Consider the following 26,281-nt stretch of genomic DNA (forward strand, 5'->3'; position numbering starts at 1 on the left):
TTCTGTGCTTACCCCCCCAAAAAACCCAAATAAATAAAAAATCCAAACAAACATGGAACCACAACCAGACCTGTCAGAGAACACAGCAAGTCAATGCTGCCTACATACAATTTACAGAAAAATACAAAAGAAACCTTTGTTCCCAAACACTGATGATGAGTGGGAAGATAGTATGGATAACCATCAAAAACTTCTGGAGAGCAGGGAATTATATAAAAATATATGATTAAAAATAAATTAAAATATAAATTAAATTAAATTATTAAAAATAAAATAAAATATAAAAATAAAATAAAATATAAAAATATATTAAAATACTAAAATAGATTAAAATACAAAAATATATTAAAATACAAAAATAGATTAAAATACAAAAATAGATTAAAATACAAAAATATATTAATATAAAAATATATAAAAATATAAAAATATATTAAAAATATTAAAATTTTATAAAAAATTTTATAAAAATATATATATATAAAAATATAAAAATATAATTTTATATAATATAAAATATAAATATAAAAATATATGTCTTGCACTACTTTTTCTCCTCTCAGGACTTTAAAGTGTAGTTATTTGCTTTTGGTGCATTGAAATACATGGGGTGGGATTTTCCAATCACTTTTTACCATCAGATATGTGAAGTGTCCATGCTCAACAGGAAAAAAATATTTTCCACCAGATGGAGCAGTGCCACAATTAACAAATATTCTAAATTATACTGAATAACATCACACCTAAATGGAAATAAAACAGCATTTTAAATCTGTGTTACACAGTTTATCACCTCCAGCAGTGCCAAGAGCTGGTATTTCTGATTTCAGTTTTATGACTGTATCATTCCAATCACCTGTAAATCTTCTGTTCATCCCTTCCTACCCTCTTTTTCACTGCATTATTTCAGACTGGTTCTTCAAAAACCTTCCTCTCTCTCATCTCAGACTTGCAGATCCAATTCAATCTTCATTTCTTTCCCTTGCATTTCCTCCCAGTTTCAAGTCTCTTGCTAAATTCTACTGTCATTTCTCACAATTCTTTTCTCTTAGTCCTCCTCAGGACTATTAATGCAAACCTGAAAATAATAAAAACCCACAAAAATAATAATAAAAATACCCTAAACCACAGAACTCACAAAATTTTCTTTTTCTTTGTAAAGTCTGCTTTACTTTGCAACCTTCCCAGTTACTTGGGTTTATAAATGCCACAGCAGAATTAGTCTTCTTTCCCACACACACCCATTTTCTGTGAAAAAAAAATACCAAAGAACTCATCTGCCCTGGCTTCTGCAGAAAAGCAAGCATGTAAACAATCTAAAAGGAATGGGGTTTCTAAGTCAGGCCACACTGTCCTGTAAAAGTGTTGATCAGCTGTCACTAATTTATCTATTGATAAATGCCCAGTGGAAGACAGGATTTCTTTATTCCCAAAACTCTAAACACAAAACTAACATGGAAGGCACAAGTAGCTCAAAGTAAATCCATCCCATTCTGCATAAGATATATATAAAGCAAGCATTAAATCACATTTTCTATTACGTCACTGAGGTGCCTGCTGTCTACTGACACGTTTACTGACTCAAGAACTCATTTAGCAACGAGATCATGGTTAGTTATCAAGTCAGCTTGCTCTCATTCTGGAGATGCAGAAGAGCAGTACATCTCCCTTATATAATCTCATTTTTCTCCAATGGATGTGAGTCATTAAGGTGAAATTGAACCCACAATAAATCCCAGCCTGAATCTCCCGTGAAAGAACCCATCCAGAAAAGCCTCTAGAGTGTTTGCCTTGCTGGGTACCCCCAGTTTCTGGTTCCTTAATACATGGGACCTCAAAAACCATTTTGCAATAGTCCAACAACAGCCCACATGCTCACTTTCCATGCATTTTATTATTTTATATTTTTTTTATATTTCTTTTTTATAATTTCATTATTTTTATTATTTTATACTTATTATTTTATTGTTTTATTTTGTGTCTTGTCTTTCCAGACATCTCTAGATCACTTTCCTGTGACAGCTCCAGACAGGCTCCACAGCACAGTTTATTAACCTTTGTAACAAAGTTATTCCTGTTGGGGTTTTAATTAAACAAGCTCAATATTCTGCTGCAAAACATTTGCACTTCAAGGGTGATCAGAAAGGGTCCAACTTTGTCTGGCAGCACTTGTGACCCTACACACACAAATTCCCCAGATCAATTAGACAGAACTCAAGGGGACTTCCGAACTACAAGAAAGAAGTAAAAAAAAAATTACAACTGTGGGCTCTGTGAGGTGAGGCAGGTGTCACCTTTTCTTACCACCACCACCAAGAGAAGAATCAACCAAACATTGTTCTTCCAGAGCATAAAAATGTGTGTCTGATTTACTAGTCTGGTTTCAGATTCCAGCTATTCCATAGGATTTTCTCGGCTAGAATCACAGAGCCCGTTAGTAGCCAATATCCATCCCCGAGGAGGTTCCAAGATTTGATTTTTATTAGAGTCCTCTATATTGTTCATGCACACAAGATACAGCCCCTCATTCCATTTTTCTTGCTCCTTAATATATGATTTCGGTTTTGGCTGCATTACAACAATTTATCTGAACAGAGCCACTTTATTGAATGGCACAGATTGCACTCTCCAGCTGCCTTATCTTCAGCACTGCTCACTATCCCCCCACCCTCCTGATCCTGCTATCATCTCTGCTTTTTAATCTGAATTCTAAATAGTAGCAGCTGTAGTATCACCCAGCAGTGACTCTCCTTCACTTCTGCTCCTCACTTCATTATTTTTTCCCCCCCACCCCCACAGAATTTTCCATTTCTGGAGTTGTAATAACAACTGTCCAAAAGAGAGCGGCATGCCCGGTACGCGTTTCCCAAAATCACAGCGGAATTCCGCGGGGACCGTCGGCTCGAGGATCGCCAAACTCGGAGAGAAAGCCAGGCCTCCCCTGCTGACCCATCCCTCTGGGATAATCCCAGAGGAGCTGGGCTGCTTTTCACCCTGGAAAGGCGTGTTTATGGGAGTTATGGGTTACAGCAGTACAGCCAGGCTATATTCTGTTGACCTTGGAAATTATCCCACCATTGATTTTATGTACAAAGCTCCCAGGCCCTGCTTCTCCCACCACCCCCGCTCTCTAAAAACCTCTTTAGGTAGGGGAAGTGGATAAGTATTATTTATTCTTTTTTTCTCTCTCCTTTTTTTTCTTCACCATTTTTTTCTTCTTTTTTCTAATTAATTGTTTTGCAAATCTGAAAAGTAACAGCTAGACAAACGGCAGAATTTTTAGGCATGGGACAGGGCAGACCACAGAATTTCCACAACCACTGAGTAAGTTCAAGGAATCTCTAAAATATCATTCCTGCATGTAATTTGCAAGAATGTGGATAAATGCAAATATTTGATAAGTACTTCTATTTTTCCCTAAGGTTTCAAACACAGCAATGAAACTGGAAGCCTGGAGAACTTGGAGCATTCCCAGTACCAACTGGACACTCTTAACCTCTAAACTCTCCACTATATAAATGTGTCATGTGTTTGCTGAGTAGATGTTTATATGCACTTCCTGTTTCAGGGTGAACTTTTTAGTTACTGGGAAAAAAAACAGGAGCTCTCCAACCCCTTGGGAATCATTTTCCATTAAAGAGGCTTTGGATAGACTATTTGTTTTTTCAGATTTGGAAAGAAAACCCAAAGGAATGTGTATTTCGAGTATCTTTACTCATTTTACAATAACAGTCCAGGGCTGTATGGCTGGAAAAAAATGAAAATTTATTTTTACTAATCTGCCTCCTGACACCTGATGATGCTTTGCACCAATGGAACACAATTTCCTTAGACATGACCCTGACAGTTTTTCACTTGATCACACAAACAACCACAGTTGTTATAAATGAGCAGCCCTACCAACAGCCTGCATAAAAAAGGACAACCACAGTGTGAGTATGAAGCCTGCACACATCCCTTCCCACTTCCCAACAGCTGGGCTCTTTCAGGGCAGGAGACAAGTCTGATAAAAGCTTCTGTTTGGGCTATTTCTTCTAGAAAGCAAATTAATTTCATCTCAACACCGCTCATCCAGTACTTCTGACAAGCCAAGCTTCCAATAAATTATATTTTTCGAGAAACACAACATGAAAGATCACACCAAGTACTGGGATAGCTCACCATTAGCACATTTTGTCATGACAGAAATCAGAGGATATGGGACAACCATTAACTGAATGCAAGTCTAGAGGCTTCTTTTTATTACTGCCCTAGGCTTGACAGTAGCAAAGAATCATTGCAGAAAGAATTGAAAACCTAAAAAGACATAGGAAGGACAGAAGTAAATCAGCAACCTAAAATAACTCAGCAGTTTTAAGGAATTATTCTAGATCACAGCATTCAGGAAAATTCTTAGGTGACCAGATTTCAAAGGGAAGATAAAATGAAGGAAAAGAAGAGAAATTAAGATATGGGTTGGTGATTTAAGCATCCCCATCTGGACCAATATTCTGTCTTTACTTATTTGACTACAGCCAGAGTAAACTGAGTTTTAAAGCATGCATCTGGATTTCTACCAGTGAAAGCTAAATAAAGAATGTCTGCTTTTGCTGAAGTGTGAGCTCTGAAAAACCCTGACTTCACTTCCAAAATGCCACTTCACTTTAACTGGCTGATGCTTTTTGGTGGTACTTTCAGGAATAACAGTATTAAAACTCCAGTTAGCTCATTGTGACACTTTTACATTTAAAAATCTGTACCAATCACCTATCAATCATTCACTGCAGCCTTTCTGCTTTACATTTGCTTCACCCTGCCAGCCACCATCAATTTCTCAACACCCAGGGAGAAGATACACGTGAAGGAACGAAAGCCTCAGATAATATTTGATTCTTTTTAGCCAAAATTTGTCCAACCAGGGCAGGTTCAGCATTCAGAGGAGTTATTCCAAGTGGCACTATGAAAACAAGAAACAGTAATTTGCTTCAAAGGTAAAGAAGCCAGACAACCACAGTCATGTCTAAGTGTGTGCATTATAATAAAGTCTCTTTTCTCTTTTCTCTCTGGGGGACCTCTTGAGTTTATGTCACAGTTTCACAGCCCCACAGAGTTCACTCTTTCAGCAGAACATTGCAAACACTGAGCATGAGTGTGAGAGGTCACTGCAGCATGACAAACTGAGTGAACCCAGGGCTGGTGAAAGATGCTGGGTATGAAATCCTCTGCCTAAAAAAAGCTGCAGCACACACTAAGCAACACAGATTCCATTACGCTTCCCTAAAGGCACCACTAAGTCCTGAGCAATGATCTACTAAAGATTAGAATGACTATACACAGGTGTAGTGGAAAAATACGTCTTCAGAGCTGAACTGAAGAGCATTTCCTCAACATTGCTGGAATATATTGCTTTGTGTGCCTTAAATCACTGTGGAGCTGTCAGACAGCTCTCAGTAATTCTGACTTCAGCCAGATCTGACCTGACCCTTCTGCATCACACTGTGCCTTCCAGTGCCCAGAACTTCATGTAGTCTCATTTAGTAGGTGTCCCTCTAAAAATGAGTCATCAAGTAAAGGAAATTAAATGAGTATCCAATTAAGTATCTAAGCTCCTGGTATGTTTTAATATATTTTATTTACCGAGGCTTGATCTTTTTCAAGATTGAGAGCCATCAGAAGGAAAAAAAATTCAATGAAGTCAATCTTGAAAATGATCAAGATTGATCAAAAGATCAGGATTTGCTCCTGCTTTAGCTGAAGTCAGTACAATAAAGGACAAGACAATTGCCCCTGTCCTTGTGAAATGGCTCCAGTTTCACCCTCACTGTGCAAAGAGTGAGAAAGAAAAGGTTTTCTGGTACTCACCTCACAGCAGAGAAGGGCACACCATGCCATGCAGAGCTCAGGGAGACTGGAGAAAGCTACCCCTGACATCCTGTTAAATTCTCCCTGTAAATCCTTTCACCACCAGCTTTCCATGCCTCCCACCCCTGAGGCAAAGAATGGGTGAATGTGTTGTGTTTAATTCAAATATATTCCCCAGAGGAATCGCTTTCTCCTCTCACATCAGAGAAAAAATTCCACAGTGGTCAACCTCACTCTGTGTGCAAACAGCACCACCCCAGCATAACTATCTGACAATGTGGATCAAGACAGACTTCCAGGGAGAGATGAAACCTGCCAGGCCAACACACCCAGCCAGGGTGGGAAGGAAGGGTGGTCCTCTGAGGTTTTTAATTCCCAGCAGCTGCCTCCACACTGCAGTCCAGCACTGCATTTTGCATCCCTTATCAGCTTCAAGCCACTGTTCACTGTCTCAAGGACAGAACATTTAGGGAGGAAAAATATAAATGTTCCTTCAAGTTCTTTTGCTTGTTTTTTTTTTCCCAATCTATTGAAGTATACAGTCCAAAATATCTATTTTAATAGTAGCAACACAGCAAAATATCTTCTCAAGATATTTCAATGAAGAAAAAACAAAAAGCTACAATTCTAAATATCATTTCTTTAACTTTTTAACACACCACATAACCCTATTAGGCAGTGCACACTGATGAGTGACCTATGGTGATACTTGTTTTTAAGACACTCAGCCTGACAAGACATTCCTGTTGTAGCTCCTCCTCGATTTAAGAGTGTTTAGGGTCTTTTAGAAGTCAGGTTTCAGAGGGGACAGGAAAAAGGGGAAGTCACCAACCACCAGTAGTCCACTGTTCCTTTTTACAGTATCTACATCATAATGAAGATTCCCCAAAACAAAGGTTTCAGGAGAACAGACTCTCAAAATTAGGCTTTCTAAACCCCCTCCTTAAAGGCCTTGCCAATGCTCATACAGGATGACTGAGAAGTAAATTTAAATCCTCTATAATTCTTTCACAACTTTAACCCCAATCCATTCCAACTTCTGCTAATTAAATGGGCCAAAAGCACCATCCAAGTTCACTTCAAAGTTGCTCTTCCCTGCCCTCGAGAGCAGCTGTTGCAGCCCACATCCATTCTGTACCTCCTGAATTTAAGTTTCCTTTAGCACCTGGAAAGTGAATTTATCTTACCAAAAAAAGGGATAAACAAACACCTGGGGCACACCTCAGCCTTTACATGGAGCCTCTCAGTGGAATAAAAGAGCAGGATTCCACATTACTCACCTGCCTAAAACACAGGGATAAGACACTTTGCTGCCCCGCAGCATCACTTTCCTGTCTCCATAAACCCAGAGTTACAATCCTTCAAGAGTGGGACCACTGATCTTCCTTCAACTGATACCACAGAGACAGATTTTATCCTGTGAATCTTATCCTCCTTGCTCTTTGAATGTATTTTTCACATTCTTTTCACATGGGAGGACCCAAAGGGCAGCAAAGTATCTGTTCTAATGTCACCAAACTCGTCATTTCCAGTCTCCCACACGGAAAGTCTATTTTTTGCAGTCACACCCTGGCATAGAAGCAAGATGTGTGATGAGCAAACTTCAGAGGAGCCACATCAGTGCAGAGAAATCATGGATTGATTTGATCCAGGTCATGGAGGCTGGGCATTACCACACTTTCCCATTTTCCTTATTTTATTTTATTTTTAAGCCAGCGATACCGACTACAAACTTTAATCCACAGACTCCAAGCTACTGCCCATCAGTGTAACTTCTATTAAAACCCTCTGCTTTCATGCATCCAGAGAAATTAGGTTTGTGTAAAATAAAAACCAAAACAGATGCCCAAGAGATGTAAATCAGTAAAGACCCACTGATGTTACAGTGATTTATGGAACCCAGGAGTTCAGCTTAGCAAAGCTCTCTGCGTTTGGCATTCTCAGAGCACACACAAATTCTCTCCCTTCCCCTCCTCAGATTCCCATCAAATGCAGCCCTTGTAACAGAAGTGTTCTTTTCCCAACTTGGCTTCAAGTCATGGCTGCAGCTCTCAATAGTATATAACCTGTCAAGATAAAATATGTTTGGGGACATACAATCTCTACTGAGCATTTTATTGACTTAACTCCACCATTTCTGAAAGGCAGCCAAAATTCTTTAAGGTTTTTAAATGACTTTGTTTTCTAAATATTATCCATGGACAGATATAAGGACACAAAAATCCTCAGTTGTTTGTGTAATTTGACTTATGTGCCATGCATTGCCCATCATGATATATTAATTTTCTTTTGCAAGCAAACAAAACAAATCCCAGCTACAAATTGCTTGGGACATACACAAGGCAGAGTTATCCTGGGAACCATTCAAAGCAGGAATTTTGTTCACATAACATCTGCAGGTCATTCAGAGACTACAATTTTGCTTCTTAAAAAAAAAAAAAAGGGCAACCCAAAGCAAAAAAAAAAAAAATTAAAAAAAAATAAATCCCACAAAGTTTAGGCCTTCACTGCAGCTTTTCTTTGCAGATGCTGCACGAGGCCCAGGATGGTTTAGATCAAGATACAGAGGTGTTACTGATGCCACAAAAACACTCCCAGGAACATCTCACAGGAGAAAAATGACTCTTGGGAAGAGCAGATTATGTGAGAAGAAGAATGAGGCCCCTCTCAGGAATACCCCACGTGTGCTCTTGTCCTGTAGTGTACCCTGGCCACTCCAGACAGTTGTTCCTGAATTTTAAGCCTTCCAGAAAGCAATTCTAAAAACCCCAATGCCCTAAATTGAGGCTGAAACTGTAAACCTAATAATTTGCTGCAGTTGTTTGAATTAATGATCCAAAAATCAGTTGGGCCCACGTTACATCAACAGGCGTTCTTTGTGAGGAGGAATTCAAAACTGCTGAGGTGGAAGAACTCAAAACCTGTGAGATCAAAGAGCAGAAAGTTGATGATAGCCTCATCTACCACTAGTTCTGGGTGGGCATCACCTCAGTTAACATCACAATGCAATTGTCACTTCCAGGGCACCTTTCATTAAAGAGCCTCTAAGCACTTTGTAGGCCCTAATTAAGCCTCAAGCCACAGCATTCCCATGAAAAATAGCTCTTGAGATTCCCAAAAGGTCGGGAAACAAGTGTGCTCTTAGAGCAGATGAATAAGGTTCATTATTTACCTTATTAATAAGGTTCTATCCACAAGAGGAGAATAATGAATAGAGCCACACCAGAGCAAGCAGAGGTTTGTTCCAGTGCTCAGACCAGAGAGAGCTCTTGTGCAGCTTCTCATGATCTTATTTTCACCCCAGCAATCACTGACCAGACCTGAAGGGATTTGCTGCAGTCAGCCCTTGACCTCTGTGCTACTGCAGAAACCTCAAATCTGTTTGCTAGACGAGTAACCAAGAAAAAAAAGGGGAAAAAATTCTGCTAAAGCAAGACCAAAGCAGCAGTGATGGAGTGCAAGAGTCCCATCTCCTGCTCCAGTGATAGTAAAAGGTTTTAAAATCATAGAAAATTCAGGGAGTTAGAAAGAAAGTTAGGCTTGGCAAGCCCTGGGAAAAGTGTTAAAGGTAGGCCCTGGGAAATGTTAGGCCTTGTGCTTGCTAAGATCATGTCAAACTACACCTGTGTGGTCAGTGTATGATAAATGATATAATTGTTAGATGGGATTAGATATAATTATTGTTTAAAGAATCATGAATAAATGTTTCAATAATGTTTTAAGAATCATGAGGAACTATGTTAGGGGTTTGAGGGGAATCACAAGAAATCCATGCTTGGGTAAAATCAATGTATACAATAGAACAATGTAAGTTTAATAATTAATATGTAAGTTATATAACAATAGAGTATAAAACATGCTCAGCTCAAAACCAAGTTGGGTCAGATTTGGGTCTGTGTACCCCTGACACCCAGAGCTCTTTAATAAAGCACTTTTATATAATCATTCTGTGATTAGGTGTGTTCCTGAATGCTAACACCAGCAGATAGCCACCTTGAAAGAGATCACTCACAGCATCAGATGCCTCAGGAGTTCTTGAAGATTTTGTAGGTGTTTTTGAAGATTTTGGAAGTTTTTTGAAGATTTTTATCAAGTGTTCAATTTTGAAGCTGCCCACTTAACTACAGTTCTACCAGGGATTTTGAAATGAAAAAAAAAGCTACTCTCACCGAGATGCTTTAAACAGAAGAAAATAGTGGGAAGAAGTGTCAGAGGTCAGATCTGCAACTCTGTTTAATTCACTTTAATGTTCACACAGAAGAATGCAAAGCAATAATTTTTCCTCCTCCATTCTGCCTGCAGAGCACAGCTCAAGCCATCACCTCTGTCTCCTGACACTAGTCAGAAACAGGTACCTTCATGTTAAACCTGGCCAGCTGTAACACATTTGCTAAAGTAATTACATTTATTTTTACAGATTACATGGGTTTAGGTTTCACTTACTGATGTACTAGAAAATCAGAACTTTCAATTTTGCAGCTAAAGTTCAGCACTGTTATAATCAAAGACAGCACCAAGTGCCTAAAGCTGCTAACCATACACACATTTCAAGAACTGAAATTCTGCAGCTAACATGTGCTACAGGATCTATATTTCTCATCTGATGCCTCAGAGTAGCTTATATCCCTTTCTCTTTTTCCCTGACATTATCAGATTAACAAGGCTATGATAATTAGACAGCAATTACCTAAATATTAAAATCTCTGTCAAATGAAGCCTTTCTCAATTACATAAAATTATGCACAAGAAATGATGTTATTCTGAGGTTGATGTTAATAGCTGAGTGTCCTAACAAAATCTGGTCCTTCTGGCCATGGAGCAGTGACTGAGCTGTTTGAAGACAAAGCAGCATTCACAATAAAATTTCAGGTTTTCCTGAAATTCCCCTCAGTGAGCACAGCCAGAAGCTAAGAAATGTGAAGCCACTGAATGGATTCAAATGGATAAAAGTCACATTTCTTTGGGCAGTCTGCATCAGCTGTTACTAGGAGAAGAAATGCCAAAATAATATTGAACAGGCAAAATTGACAAAAATCCCCACAACAGCCAGAGTTGCTGTTTTAGGAGAGTAACTCCCCATCCAAATTATGACAATTAAAAGTTCCAAAAAGCACTGTTTTGGGGAAAACCAGATTGTATTGTGCACGTGTCGTGGGACAACCAAAAAGGGGAATTAGTTTCAAAAGCTGCTGGAAACACCATGCCACAGAGTTTAAACAGGAGAGTGCCTGGGGATTTTCAAAGCATACATTTTTTCTCTAAATCCCTTTATTTAGCACACCAATGAACACAGAAGCTTTTTTCAGTCTTCATGAGAGGGGGAAACAATTGCTTTTTTTTTGCACCACTTTGAGATATATTCTGTAGAATGATAAGTGCTTAGAAATTAACTTCACCAGAGGTAAATCTGGACATAGATTGCTCAGGTTTCCATGCAATAAGCAGTACAGTGCTACAATGTAATTGCCTAAAAGCTACTTAAATAAATGTCCAATAAATTGTGGTGTTGCTGTGCTATTAACCCAGAGGCAGTATGTGATCAATAAAGAAGCAAAAGCCCTACAAAATGAAGTGATCAGGTAAAAGAGGAAGCAGTCTGGGGCAGCCTGTGACTCAGTTTCTTACAAAACAGCATTGTTGACACTATTCCCTCTTAGTGTGGCTGGCACACCACAAAGTTTTGAACTGGCCCCCTTGCCCTGATAGGGAGAAATTGGATGTGAGCACAGCTGGCTCCACAAAAGAGATTTCTAGGGATTGCTGAATTGAAAAGGTAAAAATTTGGTGGTGAATTGACTTAATTCTTCAATATGATGCAACAGTTCAAGATCTAATCCCTTAAATTTTAAAATAAATATTAAATAAATAAGCAGGATAGCAGCTTACTTCTATTCAGTCTCATTTATTTCTGTCCTTTGGAAAAACAAAAATAAATAAAACCATGACTGGTATCACTTAAGGAGATTAATTAAGTTTGACAAAGCTTCTTACTTACACTGGGAATTTGAACTTAAAATTGGACATCAAATTTTTCAATCAAGTCAGAATATTTTTTGCACAATGCTTATTGCAGGTCACCTTAAAATAGCACACAGTGGACTGGAACAAGATTCAGCTGGTGCTATCCATATAAACATTGTATACCCCTAATTGCATTTTTTTAATTTTTTTTTTTTTAATGAAGGAAAAATGTATAAACAAATTCCATTTGCAGAATCGGTGATTTCAGCTGGGTGGAATTCTGCAAATGCCTCTCCTCATCAAGCAGCCAAGCTGGGTAGCCACTACTGTCTTTATGAATACTGAATAGGGGCATTATTTCCAGACAGAAAATGCAAGTGGGGAAGGAGGACAGGTCATCTTTCATGCACACAGGAACACCAACACAAGCGGAGTGTGTTTGTTTTCTACTACTTGTGTAAATGTCAAAATGTAATTTATATCTAAGATATAAATGAGACATTCCACCTCATCAGAATGGCCCTTCAGTTGAAGCCAGTTGCACCTGTATAAATGGAAAGTCACATGCAGTACTTCAAGATTTTCTTTCTGGTACTTCAGGGAGATACTTTTGTGCTCCTCTGTGCAGCAGGCAGCACCAAAGTTGTGTGAGAAGCAGCTGTTCCTATGTTCCCTCCTGTCTTTCTGCCACAGATGTGTTCTGGCATTGAATTCCTGCTGCTCATTTCTGACACACTTGTTTCAACTCCTGCATCGCTTTGGGGTGGGGCAGAAATGGATCTGTCTGACCTCTCCATCCTCCACTGCATTCCAGCACTGAATTACCCTCAGGCCTTCTCTTCTCCAGGCTGAACAAACCCAATTGTCTCAGCCTTTTGCCATGGCAGAGGTTCTCCAGCCCTCTGATCAACTGGGTGACCTCCTCTGGATCAACCAACAGGTTGATGTCCTTTTTCTTTGTGTTGGGGACCCCAGAACTGGCTGCAGCACTCATGGCTGGGGTCTCCCCAGAGCTGAGTGGCAGGACTGCCTCCCTCCCCTGCTGCCCAGGACACACCTGGAGCTCTGGGCTGCAAGGTCTCACTTCCAGCTCATAAACAGCCTGTCCTCCACCATCACCCTGCTGCCAAAAATTAATCCTTTCCTGGCCAAGACTAGGACACCTCTGGATATTATTCCCTGGGATGACAACATTTTTCAGACCCGTGTGTCTTGCTGTAGGAGAAGTCCCAGCCTCTGCCCCCCTCTCTCATTGATTTCCACATGACCTTGGGCATTTTTGTCTCAGCAAAGGGACCTGCAACATGCACAGTGTTGTTTAGCACATACAAGCTAGACTGAATTTGGTAAGCACTGTTCAACTAAAGACAATATTAAAACAGAAATATGGGGTGGTTTTTAAGACAAAAGAATGCTGGAAGCAAGCAGAAAAAAGGGATTTCAGACATGAGCTCTCCCCACTGGAGTTTCTCTCTCAGCAACATGTAATTTCCTCAGGGAGATGATCTAGGGAGAACTAAAAAAAATCTCAACTCAAATGCTCTCAGCAGTAGGCTCTCTACTTCATGCCCACCACTGCAAATCTGGCAGGGCACTGCAGCTGGCAGAAGTCATTTCTGCCTGATGGCAGAACGGCATCTACGTGAAAAGACTTGGTGATCTCACACCAATTATGTGAGATTTCTGCATCACCACTGGAAATAATTAGCAGTTGTATGAACCACAGGGACACCAGCTACTGCTGTGCTTTTTCTGTGGACAATATAATTAGCTTTGGCTCAGACAGTGAACACTTAGAAACCTGTAACAGGCTGAGAAGAGGCTTGTAACCCCTCTCTAAGAGCTCGCTTTAAATAAGCAGATAGGGCCATTTAAAACATTCCCTATACTTTATTGCCTTCCCCCTCCCCCCTCAATTCTGGGCTACAGATCAAGCTTAATTACCATCATTCTGCTTTCCTTCAAGTCCTCAAGGAAAGTAAAAATGAAAGTTAACACTACTGAATTCCATAGTCTTAAAACATTTTTCCCTCCTTCACCGGGAGCGCACAGCATCGGCTGCAAACCACATTACAAGGAAACTCCACACCACTCACCTGCAAACATCACTGTTTCAAACCCTGGGTAAAGCAAAAAGCATCTGAAAGCACTGTCTTACACTGGTGGGAAATCCTGGTAAATTCAAGGGAGCCAGGTTAATCTCTGCACCTAAAACACAATATTTCAAAGCTTGAAGAGGCTGCGGGCTCTAATTCCAGGTGTGCCTTGCACCTCAGGTGCTGCTGTACAGGAGAGCAGCCAAGTTACCAAAACACAAGGAGAGCAACAAACCAAGACAGCAAATCACTCTCCTGTGTCCTTTATTCGCTCTTAACCAACACCTGTCACATCTTCAACTGCATTTCCTCACACCCAGAAAAACAGCAAAGCCCATCTCACAGCTGCAGAGTGCTGCTGAAGCACCGAAATATCCCTCTCAACTAACACCTCTACAGGACCTGGAGAAGTTTTAAAGTTCTTCTGCCTTTTTGAGGCCACAGCTGCATTTTCAATAGAGCACAGGCACCTTCCTCCAATTTTGCAAGGTTTAGCTGAGCTGAAGGCTGAGCTTGAAAGAAGATGTAATATTACACAATTCTGAAGAGTTGATTCAAGAAATGTACAGTTCTCATTTCCCTGCTTCCTTCTGTATTTTTCAAGGCAGAATAACTCTACATGTGTTGCTTTTGTCTGAACTGGTTTCACAATCAACACAACTTTGTTTTGTTGAAAATAAGGAGCCAGAAACATGAAGCTCCCAGAGCCTAATTTTCCTCTATATTCTAGCCATCTAATCAAGGAAACCTGAGAAATCCACTAAGAAAAATGCACTGCAGCACTCAAATTAGATACTTCTTCGGTCCTCCCTGGCACATTTTCCCTGCAGTCAGCTTTGGATTTACACAGGTGCTACTCAAAGCAGAATTTGGCCTCTTTCTCTCAGGTGGCCTGACACATTTACTGCAGCGTGCAGATATGCCCATATATTTTATACGTACATAAAGCACATTTCCCAGACTAAAACCCTCTCCCAGAGAGTCTGCCTAGGTCTCTGTCTGATTTTGGCTTGGTTCACTCCCTCTCAAATGAGAAGCAGTTCCACTGAAGGCAGTGAGGTAACACTTGTCTTAAACATGTGTGAGATCATGTCAGAGCCGTGGTCCGTAATAAAACCAGCTGCCGGTAACTCTTCTACAAGTTTCCATTCATTAGGGTTTGGGGTTTTTTTTGCATCAGTTCACATGAGCAATATCCATGGGCCAAGAAACACATTTTAGAATGATAGCTATTTCCCCTTGCTAAAAAATCTAGAGAGTGCAGCAAACTATCCCAAGCCTGACTGAAAAAAAAAAAAATGACAGTTTATTGTATTTTGTTAATAAACAGAGGTGTTTATGGACAAAACATGTGTGAATGTGCTTTTGGGAATTATCCTACACTGCCTACAGGACAGGGACATATATATATATATATATATATATATATATAAATAAAAGCTGGCTTTCCCAGCTTTTTTGGTTTTGGGGGGCTGATTGATGCTGCTTATGGGGGGTTTTTACACTGATAGCTCCTGGTATTTAATTCTAAATTGGGAAACACTGAGTGTACCTACTTCTATTCAGCCTCAGAGATCTGTAAGCATGGAACCAGGATCAATGTTCTGTGCCTTTCTGTGCCTTGCTAATGCCAGCAGCCTTTCCATCACTGACTTTCCATTGCCTTGGAGGGTTGCAGGAGAGACAGAAATAACGTGCTCAGATTATAATGTTTTTTCCAGTTCATCACACCAGTCTCCAGGCTTTCAGAAGTGTAAAACTGTGTTTTGCCATATAAGTCAGATTCATAGCCTGTCACCACTTCAATCCCTTCATTTATGACAAAACATATTTCCTACACATACAGTAAATTCCTTTCATTTTTCACGGGGATGAACTGATCTTTATCAGATATTCTGACACAGAAAGCAAACACACCATTACTCCCTCTCCACTTGTTAATATTAAGTTTGGATACTCCAAGAAAAGGAGCTCCCATCTATTTACAGATGATAGTGAACACAAGGGGAGGGGGGGAAAAAAGGCAAAACAAAGCAAAATAAACCGCCTATTTTAGAAAAGCAGTTAGGTCACTATGGCAGACGGCACAAGAATGACAAAGTTTGGTTTGACAAGTGAAGCAATAAAAAACATCTTTACTGACCATGGGGACAGTGTAGAGCAGCAGAGTTCAATGCCATGAGCTCCTGCAAAGCTTCTCTACAAGCAGCCAGAATGAGACTGAGCTGGGTCACAAACCAGTTAGGGGAGGGGGAAACCAAAGGAAAAATTACTCCAAAACCTGCATTGTTTACACTTCCCTCCTTTAAGAGGTAAAAGAAAAATAAAGCAGTCTCCTGCCTCCCTTTGGAATCATGGAGACGGTAAAAATAGAAGAAATGAAAAGCATTTTTGACCATGCAATAATACTTCTTGCATTCAATGTGATTATTACTCAAGGACTCTTTCCAAAGGCTCCAGATGCCATTAAAAAAGCTGATATAATGCAGACTTTCTCACAACCCAAATCCTGAATGAAAAAAATATGAATGAGATTAGATAAGTGGTTATTTTGGTCTCCAAATTGGCTACCCCTGATCCTTCCAAGAGCTGGAAAACAGAATTATTCACGTGTTTCTATTACATTACCCAACAGTCACAACTTGACCGTGCTTCTTTTGGCCACATGAGAGCTCCTCAATGGGCATCTCTTAGCCTGACTTTGTGATAATGGTCAAATGCCACCTCCTCAGAAGTACTGCTGGCCAGAGATGAAAAGAATTAGCTGGTTTCAAACCCAGGCAGCCTGTCCTGTGGCTGGCTATAACACTCATGTTAAATGTGGCCTCAAAACACATTGTGGAGTGAGGAGTAGTCTGGGAAATCCAATTGATCCCTCGCCACAAAGATGTGGCTTTGCAGCAAAATTATAGAGGAGATATCAGAGAATCTCTAAACTTACCAACATGACACAAACTATTAAGGTTTGTGAGGTTTTAGACTATTTCTAAGGTGCTCAATGCAAAAAAAAAACCAAAAACTCCATCAAGCAAAGAACATCTTGCCACTCCATTATTGCACTTAAACCATGTGAAATAAAATCCAGCAACACCAACTACTTTTTCCCCTTGATTTTGATGGCAGAGAGCACCAATCCCCCAAACAAAATAAACTGAAAAGCAAGAATGTAAACACCACTGTGCTCCAGTGACTTTGCATCTCGGTGTTGTCTGGGTAGGGTTTCACTACCTAGAAACTGATGTGGTGGAAAGAAAATCCCTGAGAGCTGCACTGGGGACCCCTTCTGCAACTCCCAAAGGACATTGCTCCCTTCCTCCCCCCCAAAACTCATCCCTATTTACACACACACACGTATTTGCTTCACTCCTGTGGTCCAGCTCCTCAAAAACTGGCATTTAATCATTGATTTTCTTAAATTTAGTGCTTTATACCTGGTGAGAATGAGATTTTGTCCACTAATCCCAGTTTTTAGTCACATAAACGCACACTAGATGCACTGAAGACCAAGGAACTGTGTTTATATATGCACTGGTAAAGGAAATGTTCTTTTCTTGTTTGGGTTATATAGGGGGGAGGAGAGGAAATAGGCTGGTGTGTCTGGTTTTAGAAGGAGGGTTAAGTGGCAAACAAAACCGACTGAAGTTTACAGGGATCTAAATAAAGGAGAAAAAAAGCTGCTCACAGAGCTTCTAACAACACACAGCAGAGAAAACTGCAAGCAGACTACACACAAAAGTTCCTGCTTTCCCTTTTTATTGTCAATATGCTCCTTGATTGCATACTGTGTCCAGTGAATAAGCCATTTACTATTGTGGTTGGAGTGAATGAAGCTCAGACCTTTCCCATATACAGCAGGGCCTTTTAATCACCAGGGAGCGAGGAGCAATGGAATTTTCCTGGCTTTCTGGGTTTGCAGTGCCCTCTCTTGTACAAAATATCATTTCCCAGTGAATGCTCCTTACTGGGATTTTGACCCAGTTTCCTGCTGTCACTGTCCTTCAGGGGATGTGTAGAAAATCAAACAAAAAGGGCCAGCTTCTTGATAGCAAGCAGCTCACAGGGAATTCTGAATTCCTCTACCTCGAGGAAATCACACAGACTAGGTCCAATGAATATTTTAAACACCCTCAATATCATTTCTATCGTTAAATGTGTCCCAGTGCAGCTACTGAAATGGAGTTCAGATTCAGGCCAGTAATGCCCAGGTTCTCCCTCATTTTTTACCAGTGCAGCAGGAAAGAGATTAGTGATGTTTTAAATTACTGGGACAGCAGTAGGGAAATTCTCAGCTGGCCTGCTTTTGTCAGTATAATATACATTGGCCACAGAAATGCTTGGCTCTGTATCATCTGGATTGCTTAAACCCTCTTGTTCATATTTACAGCAATTAAAATGCTGCACTTCAGTCTTTATAATCCAAGTTCTGTTTGAAGTGGCAAAGCAACAGCTGTGGCTTATCAGACATCTGAATGAAACTCCTCATTTTCATAGCAGGGGTGTGGCTCTGCACATGGGGATATGCTGTTCCCAAAGCCAAACAAAGCAGCAAAAACCTCTCTCCTCCCTGCAGACCCAGGGCTGCAGCCCTCCAAAGTGATGCTGACTAAAGGCATCCTGCAGGTGAGGCTGGGCAGGTAAATGAGAGCTGACCAAACACTTCTCCAACCCACTCCTATTTCCACACACTGTAGCCAAGCTCTTGGAATTTCTTTTCCAAACCTATGAGATTTAACTAGGCCAGAGCAAAGCCAAATTCTCCCCAGCTCAATGTTGGAATTGCTGAGAGAAATGAGGTTGTCACGAGGTCATGAGGAAGATAAAGTCCTTTGCCTCCTCCATCTGAAGTTACTCAGACTGAGCAGAAATTGTCCTCAATATTAGATAGCAATGATCTAGGCTATCACATTAGCACTGCTAGGTCCTCTGAAATTGAGAAGAATTATAAAAGGTCATGCCTCTGTGCTTCTGGGATGAAAGATTTTACCAGGGAGAACGTTGTGGCTCAAGGGGGGTAAAAAAAAAGAAAAAAATCAAGTGAGGGCCATTTCACCATTAGAGAGCTGACTGTCAGAGAAAAGAATGAAGTGGGAAAAGGGTACTAACATGCCCTGTGGCAGTCAGAAAGACAAGAGAGAACATCAAAGCCTTGCAAATAAGAAACAAACAATGGCCTGATCACAGACTGCTTCATCTGGGCAGAGCTCCCTTTGAAGATGACTGGAATCCAATGGGCACAAGCCTGCAGGATGGAACCTTGGCTTCTGAAGGAGCTCAGGAACTGCTGCTCCTGGGTGAGGGTTTGTCCAGCCCTGCTCTGCTTCTCTCTAGGCAAAGTCAGCTCCTTTGGACGAGGACACAGAACAAAAAATCTCAGTCCCCTTGTTTGCACAGCTTGTCACAGGTTCAGACCAATGGTGAGCACTCATTCTTCCTCACCCCAAGTAATTTAATTTTTAGAGGGGATTTCCAAGCCCCTTAGGTCCCCACATGCTTGAGGGAAGATTGGGAAGGTCACACATAGGTGTGACAGTGACTTTGTCTTCCTGCATTTAGCAATAATTATAATTTAGCAAAAATCTTCATAATTGTTGGCCTGCAAATTTACCCTTCTGAATAGATCCCAGACCAGAGCATTTACAGCAAAACTTTATCTCCACAAATCTATTTATAACCCTTCTATGAGCTAAATTCCAAAGTTTTTTGTTTTGTTGGATTTTTTTTTTTGCCATTTAAGGACACAAACCAGAAAATGTGCAAACGGGGTGGGTTCCACTTTGCTTCACACCCTCCACAGCAAGTCCCAAGGGAAAATGCTCTTTATTTGTATTCTGTACACAAGAGGGTGTGGAAACATGTCATGTTTCCATTGCCTGAAATCTTTCCCTAATATTTTCCCCACTGCAGCTTGGCCTGGCCCCAGGGGTTACAATTTCAACTTCTCTCATCAACATGAGGCTGAGCAAGCAGATAAGGTCCAGCAGCTTGCCCAGCAGTTTTCCTTCCAAGCTCATGACACTGTGGTGGATCTGTAAGCAAAATCTGCCTTCATGCATTTTTTGGAACATGACAAATTCACAGGAAGACGGGTCCAGATGCAGCACAAACAATTCCATCTTGGAGCACACAGGAAATGCCCTCTAGACGTGACAGCAGTGTCACCACTCAGCCTGATCCTCATTCCCTGGGTCTCAGTGGTTTTATACCCATAATCTAGAAGTCAAATCTGTGTGAATACACCAAGGAAAAAAAAAAGTCTAAGGTGATCTGGGCAATCAGTCAAAAATAAGGTTGTAGCCAGTGCCTAAACCTGGCATTTTGGTATTGCAAATTCTTTCTAAACACTAATGAACTAAGCCCCAGCAGACCCATGGGCTAAATACAGAAAGGCAGATTATCCTTTACTTGGAGATAGAGAAACAGACACAGGGCCATTAAGTGACTCACCAGGTATTTATGACCACAGGAAAAAATTCAAAGGAGAAATTACTCCAGTGGCCGAAGATATTGCTGCTTTTTTCCCTTTCTTTCACCTGCTTCCTCAGCTATTTGGTCCTGTCCTCACTGCAAGCCAGCAGGACAGTCCCCACAAGCAATTCTTCTTGCCTTCAACCCAAGATTTTCTGATCAGGAGGTGCCCCAATGCTTCGTGGACAGAGTTTTCCCCTCTTGAGGGGCAGGAAAAGGGAAAGAGACATCAGTTTGTGGTGGAAAATGCATGGGAAGGAGCACTTCCTTAATGCAGGATGGAAACCAAACAGCTAAAATACCAGCTCAGTAACATTTCCTAATGTTTTTGGTTGGGTCAAATCTGTTTCAAGAAATGTAGGAGCAAGCTCCCCCGGGGGTGGGAGGGATCCCAAATTACAGAGTACTGAGCGTCCTTCCCCGCTGGGCTAGTTAAATGCACAAAAGCATCAGGAAAGAGAAAAAAATAGTTCAACTGTCCTGTGACCTCGGTGTTTCATCCAGAGAGGTCAGATCTAACATGACCTTTAAATGCCTCTGAGTCAAATTTCAGCCTCAGCCAAGCCCTTGACAAGCAGCAGCCACACCTTCCAAGCAAGAGCAGCACCCCAAGAGGAGGTGCCTACACACGGGGTAGGTGAATTCATTCCAGCAGGGAATTCATTCCCCAAATCCAAATCCCCAAATCTCACCCATTTAACCACAAAGCCAGCAAACCATCCCCTGCACATGCACCTTTCCCAAAGCAGTCAGGCAGCACCTTTCCCATTACAGGCTGCCAGTGGGTAGTTACTGAGAGGAGACAATTTTTCAAGAATGAAAGCTCTCTTTGAAGGCAGGCTCCCACTCTTTGCAGTCGCTGCGTGCCTCAGGCTTTGCACACCTGGAGCCAAATCCTGCAAACTCCCTAGAAAACTCCTCTGAAAGGCAACCAAGGACTGCACTTCCCCTTCTGCCCTGTTACCTTTTTTGGTGCTTTCTCCCACAGCCAGGAGAGTCCAGAGGAGCCCTGCAGATGGACAGTTATGATCTCTTGGCCCTCTCATTCCTAGGCATATATGGTTTCCTGTCCCTCTCTGCTCACACACTGGGATCAAATGTTCCCAGCTGCACCCTTGGCAGACAGGGGTTAAGAACTCCACTGATCTTTAATACAAATTAAAACTCAGGCAGCCTGCAAGAATAGGTCTCATGTAAGCAACACTACTGAGAAATCAGAGTTTTTTCCACAGTCCCAGAACATTCAAGTCCCGTTTGTCCTGTAGGAAGGAAGTCCTGCGGGCTCTCACTTTTCTGCAATGAAAAGATCACCCCCACAGGCAGGGCTGCTCCAGCTGTGCAAAGGGAAGTGTGAAACAAGGAGGACTTCCAGTCAGGCTCCTGATGGAGCTTCCCTGGCATCTTCACAGGACAGAAGCCACGTCCTAGCAGGCAGCCAAGAGAAAAGCCCTGCCTTTGTGGTCTCCCCACCTGGACACCCTAATCCTGGGTGGGATTGAACAGATGCTCTGTGTCACACGTGGCCTCATGAATGAGACCAATAAAAACACCTTCCCATCTAAATGCACTTCATTTTTCCCCCTAATGCCAGCCAGGGGAACTTACACCCTTCCCCACTTTGCTTTTCACCTATCTTTCAGTGCCATTATTCCATTGTGCGTTGTTGGACAAGAATTAAAAGCACAGGGGAAGTGACCCCTTTCTCAGGCTGCTCCATGTCAGAATAACGCTGTGAGTATGTGAAGCAGCAGTTGTAGAAAATCCCCCATGCTCCTAAAACGTGTTTACATCACTCACTGTCAAAGTGTACTCAGAGTACACAGGACTCCTCTCTCATCAGAGCCTGAATCCATTAATGATGGTGTTGATTTCACCAGGACTAATCCTGTGAATGAAGGCTGTGGAATTTATCCTCTTGTCGTTGCAAGTGGCAACAAAGAGGAGTTTTCAGGAAAAACAAATTATTTCGATTGACTCTCTTGTTTGCAGACAGCTCATGTGGTATTTCTTCCCTGCCATCATGATTTAGAGTCTCCATTAACATCTGCAGGTTTTATTAAGATTGCCTACCAAAGCAGCTTCCCCATTAAAAGGCAGACCTAGCATTTCTCCAAATAGATTGAGAAAAGTTCTGCCCTGCTTTACCTTACAGGCTAATTTAATAAAACAAATGGACTAAAAGTTTTGCTCCATTTGTAATTAATGTTAAAAGAGTCTTTTCCATTGATTTTGGTGTGTGTGGCTTCAGGGCTCCCATCCTGTCTAAATGGCAGGAGAAAAAGATGAGACTTGCTGCAGATGAGAATGTATGCTACATTTAATGAGACAGAGCCCAAGGGTTCTCCAATGGCAAATCATACAAACACAATCATTCACAGTATGGTATCTAAAATAGACAAATTACAATAAATACATGGTTCTTACAAAAAAATCCCACTCTGCCTCCTTATTTTCTTTGAGCTGCTGCCAAGGAGGGAATGTGTTATTTTCCCAAATTATTCTCCTGTCTGCCCTTTAGCAGGGGAAGCCTTTCTCAGGGAAAACTGTACAAAAACTGCATACTCTGAAAAAAAATTCTCCTCAGAAAACAAATAGCCCATAAAAAAAAAAAAAAGTCATTTTAAAACAGTCTTTTCATTAAACATAAAACAGTGTTTTCATTCTTCCAAACAACATTTGACATGTGAGACAAATCTACTCTATCCCTGCAGGTCTGGCAGCTTGGTCAGTGTCTGCAGCTACCAAGAATTCATCTGCAGCTACCAAGAATTCATCTGCAGCTACCAAGAATTCATCTGCAGCTAACTTCCTCCCTCCCTTCATTTTCCCAGCCCTTTCCCTGAGAAGTTTCCCTGCTAGGGCAGAATATCATGCTATCAGCACAATGCAAGCGTCCCAACATGTCAAAGGGCTGGGAAGGAGAGCCTGCTAGCCAGCTCTGACAAACACAGGCTTCCAAGAGCTCCAGTCCCACCCAGGAGCTTTTCCTCACCCCCTCTTTTAACAGGGAAGGCAACTCCACAAGAAACACCCCGGCAGTGCGTGTGTTGGAGGGCTAAAAACAAAAAAAAAAACCTGATGCCATCTATTGTCAACAATACTTCTGTGAAAGGCTGCCACGAGGGACATCTGCTTCATCGAGCATCAGATCGCTTACATTAACCAGAGCTTGGCTGTGTCTGTATCACTTACACCCCGGCACTGCCCTCGCTGTCGGGCTGCCCTGCAACTCCACATATTGAGTTGCAAAATTAAAAGCAATGCAACAGACTTAAAAATTTTCTCAGAGCGAGTCCTTAAAAGAAATAAAGTGAAAATAAAGGGAGGGGGGGAGAAGGAAAAAATAAAGAAAGGATAGGTAGGTTGTTGCCTCACTAAGAAGCCCATCCAAGGATGAAGCGGTGGGACCAGCCCTGCATCCCCCCCTCCACCCGAGATATCCCGTAGCTCACCAGGAACATCTGGAAAGGGGAAGAGGGGGGCAAGGAGAGAAAGGAGGAGAGCAAAAAGCCTCCGACAGCTCGTTCTGTCCCGCATGCTGCTCCAGGGGCTGCCTCCCGAGCAAACACATCCCGCAAGCCCTTCCTTACCTCGGGCTGCGAAGTTCCCAGCTCGGAGGAAGGAAATGAATAAAGCCCGGCTGGCTCGGGCAGGAGAAAGGCACGGCAGCAGCCTCTCACACACACACACACACACAGCCCTATTCAATAAAAGCGCAGCTTTCCCTTGGCCCCTCCCAAAAAGTCAATGCTAAGTGGATACATATCCCCGATGTTTACAATTGGCAGGAATGCATTGTCCTGGCTTTATTCCGATGCGCTCAAGCCAAGGTGGGTCCAGCCTGCCTGCAGAGATGCCTGTCATTCCCCAGGCATGCTCAGGAAGCCACTCATCAGAAAACCAAGAGCTAAAAAAGCTCCGAAAATTCGTGCGAGCTGCCAAAAGTGTCTTGCTACATGCCCTTTTTTGGTTATCCTTAGCGGGGCCTCTGAAAGTAAATCCTCTGTCAGGAACAATCATAAGAAATGTTAATCTTGGAGAAAGAGGCTGTCTTGTTGAGCACAAACGGAGCTTAAAAAAAGGAAATGCGCTGGGTGGAAAGGGATACTGTAAACATATTTACTCTTTGCGCCTTTTTTTTTTTTTTTAATCAGATAAATAATTGTGCAGCGGCTAAAATTCATTGTATTTTTATTTTTTTATTTTTTTTTAAATGAGGACCACATGTAAAAGGCAACAGAAACACTCTGCTGTGCAAGCTTGGTTCTGCAGAGAGACACCAGTGGGAAAGGCACATGAAGGATGAGTTGGCAGGCTTCACAGCCTGGTTCCATTTCAAACAGTACAATAGAAGTTACAGATAGAATAGCCATGTTCTGAAAAATAACTTTTAAAGAGACTCGAAACTTTGATGATGATCCTTGGCAAGCTGGACTGGTTGGACACACAGGTTTAGTTTATTGTTCTACAACTACTCATCACAACATTAAACCTGGGTCATTTACTATGAGAACAGCCCCACATCTCCTTAATATGACCAATATTTGCAATGTCTTTGAACATTATCAATAAATTAAACTATTTTCTGTCTTCGTGCTTTAGTGATCTCACACTGCTGGTAACTTTGCAAATTATGCGGGTATCTTCAAAAATGGACAGACAGATAAAGACTGATCGTGGAAACATACAAAGCACATAAAATAAAGATGGAAATTATTGCCTACAATAGAGATACGGGGCAGAGATCCCAACTTGAACATGTACCAGCCACTAAGAAAGGCTGCAGAACAGCTGACTGCTCTAAGGGAATGGGATTCCAGACCAGGACATGTCCTGCAGATTCATATTTAAATGAATAAAATACACAAAAGCAGTTAGGGGGAAGCTATGTGTAAGATGACTTTGCAGCTGAATGGGCTGAACTTTTTTAATGCTTTTCTGGGTCCTTTTTTCTGGTCACTGGGCCCCACAGATTTAATCACGTGTAATGCAAGAAGGATCCAGTCCACAGACAGTAAACTAATCCTTATAGCATAAAAAAAAAAACATTCAAAGAGAGCCAAATCTATGCAGATTTACAGCAAGGAATCATAATTATTCTAGTGCCATTTTAAATTTCACTGCTTTATTATATGAAGCAAAAAGTGGTGTTTGTTTTTTGAAGGCACTTTTTCCTTCATTTTAACAGCCCTTTGGAAAATTCTTCTAATGCCAGACAGCTCCCACGATGTGGCTACAACAGTTTTAAATATTAAAAGTAATACCTACAGCATATATGTAACTTTGTTTTGCAGGATTTATTAGACAAGAGAGAACAAAATTCTTGTTCTCAGTCATTCCATTAGCTACAGAAATTATTAGCCTATGTATCCACGACCAAATAAAAAGAGGTAGTGACGTTATTCAGGAAGGAATTACAAATCTCCACTGGATCTTAGCATCCCCTAGGTTTTTAGGATGGAAAACATTGAAGAATCCAGGCTAAGAAAAAAGGTAGGAGGGATGAACCACCTAAAGCTGAAAGCAACTGGAGGTTCTTGTGGTATTCTAGGGGTTTTTTTTTCTTTTTTCTTACCATGACTTTGATATTCCCTTGCCAAAGCATCCCAAACTCTGTGTTCCAAGTCACCTTTCCATCAAAATTCCACAAAAAAAACCACCCAGTTTTGCTGTGGGGAAATTACATTGTGAAAAGTAAAGTTTGTGTCCTTCTTGCTCAGTTGAGTTTCACTGACAGGAACTTTGGAATTCCATCACTTGAAGCTTTGAATCCAATAAATTTATCTGAGGAGTTTCTTTTTCCAACGACTCCTTAAAGGAGCTAGCATACTGTGAATTTTTGGCACACTCCTCACTTAGAGCAGTTCGTAAAAAATGAATTTCATTTTGCAAACTTTCGACTAAATTTTGTAGGGATT

General features: G+C 41.2%; 1 protein-coding gene across 4 annotated transcripts in view; it reads right to left on the bottom strand.

Moving 5' to 3' along the window:
- CALD1 (caldesmon 1) overlaps positions 1–24,234 on the bottom strand; it is a 171,228-nt gene extending 146,994 nt beyond the window's left edge. Inside the window, exon 1 of one of the 4 annotated variants that reach the window (XM_015627956.3) lies at positions 23,954–24,234. The gene's annotated coding sequence lies outside the window, so the exon portion shown is untranslated. The remainder of the gene's footprint in view (positions 1–23,953) is intronic. The other 3 variants (XM_015627960.3, XM_015627958.3, XM_015627961.3) reach the window with 3 other exon arrangements.
- Positions 24,235–26,281: the final 2,047 nt, after the last annotated feature.

Source organism: Parus major, chromosome 1A (assembly GCF_001522545.3).
Source record: "Parus major isolate Abel chromosome 1A, Parus_major1.1, whole genome shotgun sequence".
Lineage (NCBI taxonomy): Eukaryota > Metazoa > Chordata > Aves > Passeriformes > Paridae > Parus > Parus major.